Source organism: Triticum aestivum, chromosome 5D, assembly GCF_018294505.1.
Source record: "Triticum aestivum cultivar Chinese Spring chromosome 5D, IWGSC CS RefSeq v2.1, whole genome shotgun sequence".
NCBI lineage: Eukaryota > Viridiplantae > Streptophyta > Magnoliopsida > Poales > Poaceae > Triticum > Triticum aestivum.
Genome location: NC_057808.1, coordinates 71,566,255 through 71,574,929, shown reverse-complemented (window position 1 = coordinate 71,574,929; position 8,675 = coordinate 71,566,255). Strand labels below are relative to the sequence as shown.

At 54.8% G+C, this 8,675-nt stretch overlaps 5 non-coding genes across 5 annotated transcripts; all 5 read right to left on the bottom strand.

Annotated features, from left to right (window-relative positions):
• Positions 1 to 6,135: 6,135 nt before the first annotated feature.
• On the bottom strand, positions 6,136 to 6,254 carry LOC123126679 (5S ribosomal RNA). Its single transcript, XR_006461907.1, has one exon. It is a non-coding gene; the product is annotated as a 5S ribosomal RNA (ribosomal RNA).
• Positions 6,255 to 6,624: 370 nt separating this feature from the next.
• On the bottom strand, positions 6,625 to 6,743 carry LOC123126725 (5S ribosomal RNA). The gene has a single exon (XR_006461950.1). It is a non-coding gene; the product is annotated as a 5S ribosomal RNA (ribosomal RNA).
• A 370-nt stretch (positions 6,744 to 7,113) lies between these two features.
• Positions 7,114 to 7,232, bottom strand: LOC123126569 (5S ribosomal RNA). The gene has a single exon (XR_006461805.1). It is a non-coding gene; the product is annotated as a 5S ribosomal RNA (ribosomal RNA).
• Positions 7,233 to 7,600: 368 nt separating this feature from the next.
• Positions 7,601 to 7,719, bottom strand: LOC123126626 (5S ribosomal RNA). Its single transcript, XR_006461858.1, has one exon. It is a non-coding gene; the product is annotated as a 5S ribosomal RNA (ribosomal RNA).
• Positions 7,720 to 8,090: 371 nt separating this feature from the next.
• LOC123126507 (5S ribosomal RNA) lies at positions 8,091 to 8,209 on the bottom strand. Its single transcript, XR_006461746.1, has one exon. It is a non-coding gene; the product is annotated as a 5S ribosomal RNA (ribosomal RNA).
• Between the last annotated feature and the right edge of the window lie 466 nt (positions 8,210 to 8,675).

Sequence of the window (8,675 nt, the reverse complement as noted above, 5' to 3'; positions counted from 1 at the left end):
CTTCACTTGGTGTCTCCCTCCCCTTGTGCCCGGCGTTTAGCTTGCAGGCTTGCTTGAAGACCCAGCATTCTCTGTTGGTGTGATTTGCAGGTTTGTCGGAGGTGCCATGAATCTGACATAATCTGTCTAGAATCTTGTGTAGGCTGGACGGTCCATCTCAGTTGCCTTTAAATGGCTTTTTCCGTTGACCGAGTTGAGAGCCCCTGAATCCGGCGTTTACCGCCGTGTTGTCTGGGTTGTCTTCATTGCTTCGACGCTTGCTTTTATGGCGTCGTGGTTTCCCATTACCATCCCTGACTTTGGATGTGCCTGGGTCGCTGGTGCCGCTACGGGCCAGCCAACTATCTTCGCCCTCGCAAAAGCAGGTCATAAGGCTTGTCAAGGCTGCCATTGTCCTCGGTTTTTCCTGGCCGAGGTGTTTGGCGAGCCATTCGTCCCGGACACTGTGCTTGAAAGCTGCTAAAGCTTCGGCGTCCGGGCAATCGACGATTTGATTCTTCTTAGTGAGGAATCTATTCCAAAGCTTTTGGGCTAACTCTTCGGGCTGTTGAATTATATGACTTAAATCGTCTGCATCCGGAGGTCGGACATAGGTACCTTGAAAATTAGCCCTAAAAGCATCCTCAAGCTCTTCCCAACTTCCAATTGAGTTTTCGGGGAGGCTCTTCAGCCAATGCCGAGCTGGTCCTTTCAACTTGAGGGGCAAATATTTGATGGCGTGGAGATCATCTCCGCGAGCCATATGGATATGAAGGATAAAGTCCTCAATCCAGACCCCAGGGTCTGTCGTTCCGTCGTACGCCTCTATGTTCACAGGTTTGAATCCCTCTGGGAATTCGTGATCCACCACCTCATCGGTGAAGCATAGGGGGTGCGCGGCACCCCTGTACTTGGATGTGTCATGATGTTCTGATGGTTGTAGTGTTCAGTTTTGATTCTGTGCCGGAGCGCGCTTCCTAGATCCGTAGATGGACCTGGTCATACCGACATCGTTAGCTGCCCTATCACGGCTATGGGGTGGTCGATCCGGCTGATTGGCCGTTTTATCTTTTGGCTGTGTGGGCTCTAAATCCTCGTCATCGAATTCAGGCAGCAACTTGCGCTTTGGATAACTCTTTGTGTGGCCACTGCCACCGTACTTTTCTGCAGTGTCGAGCACTTTGTTCTATCTACTGTTGAGTGTATTTTGCGCGGTCTTGAGCCTTTGTTTGTTCTTCTTTAGGCTCCTCGCGGTGGCAAGAAGCCTCCTATGGAGGTTCTCTTTCTCCAAGTTCCTTTCCGGGATGATGTGTGCATCGTCGTCCGGACTATTCTCCTCTCCGGAGACAAGTTGATTAGCTTTACCCTCAGCGTCACCGTTGTCGGACAGGGGCTCCGTACTGTGTTCGCCGTCCGCTGGTTCATCATGCTCTGTCGCTGGGTCCATGTGGTCGTCGTTTCCTCTGGAGTCGTTCGGGGTGTTATTCTTTTTTGCGCTGTTACCGTTGTTTTTGCCAAGGCGGGGTTTGGAGCGGCGCCTACACCGTCGCTTTGGTTGCTTCTCGAGGGAACTGTCCTTCGCTGCTTCTTCCCGTTCCTCGTTGTTGTTTTCTTTGGGGGTGTCCACCATGTATATATCGTATGATGAGGTGGCAGTCCAGCGCCTTGTGGGCGGCGGATCCTGTTTTTCTTCTGCATCGTTGTCCATACCATCGATGTCTTCGGAGCCGAAATCGAGCATGTCGGTTAAGTCGTCGATAGTGGCTACCGAGTGGGTGGTGGGTGGGGAACGAATTTGTTCGTTGTCCGCCTCCCACTCCAGCCGGACATAGTTTGGCCAAGGGTCTCCTGACAAGGAGAGAGACCTTAATGAGTTTAGCATGTCGCCCAGTGGTGAGTGCTGAAATATATCCGCGGAGGAAAACTCCATGATCGGTGCCCAATTAGATTCGATAGGCACGGATGCAGGCAGTTCGAAGCCCGTGACCGGGGACGAATCCAAGTGTCCGGCAACATGGGTCTCATAGGAGGTGAAGTCAGTATTTGGCTCTATCGCCGCTGCGTGCGCGTCCTTCGTGGCGGGGTCTATCCACCCATCCTCGGACGGCACGATCTGCTCCGGATTGAGGGCCGGAGTAGGTGCAGGTGTGATATCCCGAACACTGTCCGACGACAGAGCTAGGTCATGCTCGTCGTGATTGTGCGACGCACCTGACGTGGGCTCGAATCCGTCGAAGATCAAGTCTCCGCGGATGTTGGCAGTATAGTTCAAGTTTCCAAACCTGACCTGATGGCCAGGGGCGTAGCTTTCGATCTGCTCCAGATGGCCAAGCGAGTTGGCGTGCAGTATGAAGCCGCCGAATACGAAGATTTGTCCGGGGAGGAAAGCCTCGCCCTGGATCGCATCGTTGCCGATGATCGAAGGAGCCATCATGCCTTTATCACGACGGCACAGTGGAACTCTCAATGAAAGCACCAATGTCGGTGTCAAAACCGGCGGATCTCGGGTAGGGGGTCCCGAACTATGCGCCTAAGGCGGATGGTAACAGGAGGCGGGGGACACGATGTTTACCCAGGTTCGGGCCCTCTCGATGGAGGTAATACCCTACTTCCTGCTTGATTGATCTTGATGATATGAGTATTACAAGAGTTGATCTACCACGAGATCGTAGAGGCTAACCCTAGAAGCTAGCCTATGGTTATGATTGTTGTTGTCCTACGGACTAAACCCTCCGGTTTATATAGACACCGGAGGGGGCTAGGGTTACACAGAGTCGGTTACAAGGGAGGAGATCTACATATCCGAATTGCCAAGCTTGCCTTCCACGCCAAGGAGAGTCCCATCCGGACACGGGACGAAGTCTTCAATCTTGTATCTTCATAGTCCAACAGTCCGGCCAAAGTATGTAGTCCGGCTGTCCGAGGACCCCCTAATCCAGGACTCCCTCAATGGCCCCCTCCGGCAGGGTGCCAGAGAGGGCCTAGATTGATTTCTCATGGCTATAGAAGCTTGCGGTGGCGGAACTTCCGATCTAGGTTATTTTCTGGAGGTTTGGGAATTTATAGGAGATGTTGGCATCGAGAACAAGTCAGGCGGCCCCACGGGAAGTCCACTAGGCACAAGGGCGCGCCCTGCACCCTCGTGGGGCCCACGGGACTCCCCTCATGTAACTCTTTGTTCCATTATTTTTATATTTTTCAGAAAAATTCTCCGTTGGTTTTTAGCGCATTCCGAGAACTTTTATTTCTGCACAAAAACAACACCACGGTAGTTCTGCTGAAAACAGCGTCAGTCCGGGTTAGTTCTAATCTAATCATACCAATATCATATAAAACTTGTCAGGGGTGTCGTGCGACATATGCCAAAGGATGGCTTATCATGGAGGGGGCTGATAATACGTTGCCGGTGCCAGGAAACGGGATAAGGCGCCAATATGCCCGCCGGCGAACCTTACCCAGGTTCGGGGCTCTCCTAGGAGATAACACCCTTACTCCTGCTCTGCGGGGTCTCCACATGATCACTCAAGCAACAATGGTGGCTACAAGCTTGCTCCTTGAGCTGTTTCTCTAGAGGAGGAAGAAGAACAAGGCTAGCCCTAACTTCCTCTCTCTATACGTGGGTGTGGGTGGTCTGAGGTCTCAATGAGGTTGAACCCTTTGCATGGGTGCCCTGGGGGATTTATATAGGCCTACCCCCTAGGGGTACAATGGTAATCCAGCCGGGTGTAGGACCCGGCTGTCAGTGTCTGTGGTTGCCGGCGTCTCCGCCGGCTGCTGGGGCCCGCCACCTGGTGGGCCCTGCTGGCTGTCTCGTACTTAGCCGACAGGTCATGCCCGCCGCTGGCGGGTCCTGCCGGCTGCTTAGTACTGTGGCAATGCCGCTAATGATGTGTGCTTTGTCGGGGAGGCATGGCTACAATACCGCCGCCTGGCGGGCGATCTCTGTAGCCACTCCCCAACTCCCCATCTCTTCTAATTAATGGCACATGGATTTTGAGGGAAGGAGAGGGCCGCCTACTGGGAGTCGGCCTTCCCTCGCGCCGACTGGTCCAGGCTCGTTGCCTTCTTGCTTCTCACTTATAGATAGGGCCCGCCGTCTGGTGGGCCGTACCGACAGCCCGTCGTGGGAGCGTGGCCTCCTCTGCCATGGGTGATGTCATGGGTCGCGTGGCAACAGTGCCGCGCCGGGCGGGGGATGTCCTCCCAGTACGCCGCACTGTAGCCACGCTCCGTCCTGGATACGGGGGTGGCAGCCTACACTGCTGCCACGCCCCGTCTCGTCGTCATAATGTGGTGCAAACTTCAAGGGGGCGGAGGGGGGCGTCTCCTAGAAGCCGACCTCTCTAGAGGCCGCCTGGTAGGAGTCGGCCCACCTCAGGGCGGTCTTTGGGGAACTGCCGCCCTCTAGCAGCCGGCCGTATGGACCAGCCGGCCCCAAGGAGGCGGCCTTCGGTCTTTGATTCTTGAGGGGCGCAGCCAGCCCCGATGTCTTGAATCGCCATGGGGAGCAGATGAGTCTACCCGTGGTCATTTACTCCGACAGTAGTCCCCGAAGCTGGTGAGGCACTGCGGCTGAAAAGGGGGAGGGGCCTCATCGGCTTCCTACTCCGAGTGGTTTGATCGATCTTGCTTCATCCATCTTCTGAAGCACCGGCTGTCGGGAGTCGGGCGCGTCCAGGCAGGCCGCCTGGTGGTTTTTGAAACGTTACGGCGGGAGCTGGGTGGCGCGCCAGCCTGGCGCGAGTCTTGCCGCCAGCTAGCTGCAAGCCACGTGGCGCCAGCCGGCCTGGCCGCCTGCCAACCCACGCGCGTTGGGACGTCGCCGCAGGCCGGGGCCCACCACTACCGGGCCTCGGCACGCGCGCGGATCCGCTGCGGCCAAGGCGAACGGTTGGGATTCCGTGGCGTAATTACTTTGTGTCGTTACCGCGTGGGAAATGCGGGGTCGTGGGGTCGTGGGCGCAGTTAATCCCACGATCCCCACGCCCCGTCCCCTCGGCTTCGCAGCCCAGGGCTATAAGTAGGGGGGAGGGGGCGGCACTAGCACGCGCGCCCTCCTCTCCCTCTGCCATTTTTCTTCCCCTTCCTGTTCTTCGCTGCCGCCGCACCCCGTGTCGTGTCGAGGTGCTGATGCGGCCTGTCGTCACTGAACCCAGCTTCTCTGCCGCGTCGTTGCCTCGCCGGACTCAAGCTTCTATGGCGCGCGAGCGGGGCGGTGACTGGGATGGTTCAAACGTCATCGAAGACCACATCACCTTCCTCCGCAGCACGCGGTGGCTGCCCGGCGAGGGCTATGTCCCGGCGCGCGTTCCGCCGGCGAAGGAGATCTCTCCGGCGCCGGAGGAAGGTGAGCGGGTCGTCTTTCGGTCAAACTTTCTTCGTGGCTTCGGCCTACCGGCGAGCGGCTTCCTCTGTTCCTTCCTTCAATTCTACCACCTCCAGCCGCACCACGTCACACCGAATACGGTGGTGCCGCTGTCAGCCTTCGTCACACTCTGCGAAGGCTACCTCGGCGTTCTCCCCACTCTTGAGCTTTGGGGGGAATTCTTCTACACCACGCTCGGCGCCGCCGCCGAGAACGAGGCGGCTCAGTGCTGAGCTTTCGTCGCGGTGCGGCGCCTGGGTACTGGGAATTGCTTCCCGCCATCAGCCTGACGCAGTCGGTCAAGCTGTGGCAAAAATCATATTTCTACATCAAGAACGTCAACCCGCCGATCGACTTCGTCAACCTGCCGGCTTACGAAGCCGGCCCGCCGGCTGAGCCCCGCACCAATTGGTCCTTCAAGCCGAGGACGCTGTCGGCCGCCTCCACCGCCGCCGTCGCCAAGGTGATGACGGATTCAGAGGGCCTCCAAGCCGTCGATTTGCTGACCGCCTTGATGGAGCGCCGGGTTCTCCCTCTACAAGGCCAGCCTCATCTGATCAGCCGGATGAGCGGGCACCGAGACCCGTGCCAGATGTCTACCAGGGAGATGCCGGCCACGGAGGTGGCCCGCCTGGTGAACGAGATCTCGAACTGCAAACTCTCGGAGTCAGAGTGGCAGTTCGGCAAGCGGCCGTATTCCCGCGCACACCCGCCGCCTCCGGTAAGCTTCTTAACTCTTGGTCGCGCACATGCGATATGTTTGTCACGAGGCGCAAAAAATAATTAAAAAGGGAATGCAAAACAAGGACTTCCCAGGAGGTCACCCATCCTAGTACTACTCTCGCCCAAGCACGCTTAACTTCGGAGTTCTAATGGGATCCGGTGCTTTAGAGCCGGTATGGTCACATCCGACATGTTACCCCCGCCTTCGTCCCTTATGCTTGCATTTCACAGGTCCACTGCAAAGATGATTGTCATTCTTACTACCATTACAACCGTTGCCTAATAATGGATAATGCCCTATATATACTACTTAATCTCCCCCTCAAATACCGAGACGAGTTTACCACGGTATCCACCCCTCCCTCTATACCGCAGCAACACGTATTTTTTCACCCGTTTTAGAACGCGCTCCTCGCGCCACAAAGCCGCCTCTAGACGCGTGACCAATGAGCAGCGAGCTAAAACATATCGCAAACGTGAAAAATAATATAACGGGGTTAATATATATCGCGCACGTGCGATATGTTTGTCACGAGGCGCACACAATAATTAAAAAGGGAATGCAACACGAGGACTTCCCAGGAGGTCACCAATCCTGGTAATACTCTCGCCCAAGCACGCTTCACTTCGGAGTTCTGATGGGATCCGGTGCTTTAGTGCTGGTATGGTCCCATCCGACATGTTACCCCCGCCTTCGTCCCTTATGCTTGCCACTCCCAGGTCCACTGCAAAGATGATTGTCAATCTTACTACCATTACAACCGTTGCCTAATAATGGATAATGCCCTATATATACTACTTACTCTCCCCCTCAAACATGGAGACGAGTTTGCCACGGTTTCCACCCCTCCCTCTATACCGCAGCAACACGTATTTTTTCTCCCCTTTCAGAACGCGCTCCTCGCGCCACAAAGCAGCCTCTAGACGCGTGACCAATGAGCAGCGAGCTAAAACATATCGCAAACGTTAAAAATAATATAACAGGGTTAATATATATCGCGCACGTGCGACATGTTTGTCACGAGGCGCACAAAATAATTAAAAAGGGAATGCAACACGAGGACTTCCCAGGAGGTCACCCATCCTAGTACTACTCTCGCCCAAGCACGCTTAACTTCGGAGTTCTGATGGGATCTGGTGCTTTAGTGCTGGTATGGTCGCATAAACATGTTACCCCCGCCTTCGTCCCTTATGCTTGCCACTCCCAGGTCCACTGCAAAGATGATTGTCATTCTTACTACCATTACAACCGTTGCCTAATAATAGATAATGCCCTATATATACTACTTACTCTCCCCCTCAAACACGGAGATGAGTTAACCACGGTTTCTACCCCTCCCTCTATACCGCAACAACACGTATTTTTTCACCCCTTTCAGAACGCGCTCCTCGCGCCACAAAGCCGCCTCTAGGCGCGTGACCAATGAGCAGCGAGCTAAAACATATCACAAACGTCAAAAATAATATAACGGGGTTAATATATATTGCGCACGTGCGATATGTTTGTCACGAGGCACAAAAATAATTAAAAAGGGAATGCAACACGAGGACTTGCCAGGAGGTCACCTATCCTAGTACTACTCTCGCCCAAGCACGCTTAACTTCGGAGTTCTGATGGGATCCGGTGCTTTAGTGCTGGTATGGTCGCATTCGACATGTTACCCCCACCTACGCCCCTTATGCTTGCCACTCCCAGGTCCACTTCAAAGATGATTGTCATTCTTACTACCATTACAACCATTGCCTAATAATGGATAATGCCCTATATATACTACTTACTCTCCCCCTCAAACACGGAGACGAGTTTACCATGGTTTCCTCCCCTCCCTCTATACCGCAGAAAACACGTGTTTTTTCACCCATTTCAGAACGCGCTCCTCGCGCCACAAAGCCGCCTCTAGACGCGTGACCAATGAGCAGCGAGCTAAAACATATCGCAAACGTAAAAAATAATATAATGGGGTTAATATATATCGCGCACGTGCGATATGTTTGTCACGAGCCGCAAAAAATAATTAAAAAGGGAATGCAACACGAGGACTTCCCAGGTGGTCACCCATCCTAGTACTACTCTCGCCCAAGCATGCTTAACTTCGGAGTTCTGATGGGATCCGGTGCTTTAGTGCTGGTATGATCGCATCCGACATGTTACCCCCGCCTTCGTCCCTTATGCTTGCCACTGCCAGGACAACTGCAAAGATGATTGTCATGCTTACTACCATTACAACCGTTGCCTAATAATGGTGTAGGTGTACAAAAGTAGGGGCGCTCCTTTTGACCCCTTTACTTGTGCACGGGCAGTCAGAGCCACGCGCACGGCCACGCTTAGCAGGGCGGAGGAGGTAAGCCGGAGGGAAACCGAACTAAAAAACAATCAAGGCAACGCCAAGACCAGAGACACAAAGAGCATAGGGGCGAGGTGGACTCCCCCGGCAAGACCCTTGCCGGGGCAGCCTCCGCGGCCCCGACAAGGACCTTGCCGGGGCAGCTTGCCCGAACACCAACAGAGCGAGCCACCCTTGAGCCCAAGGGTTCCAAACGCCGCCAACAACTACTTTGGGACCAAGGCTCGGGAGGCGCCTCAGTGGTGGCATGCAGAACTTTGTGA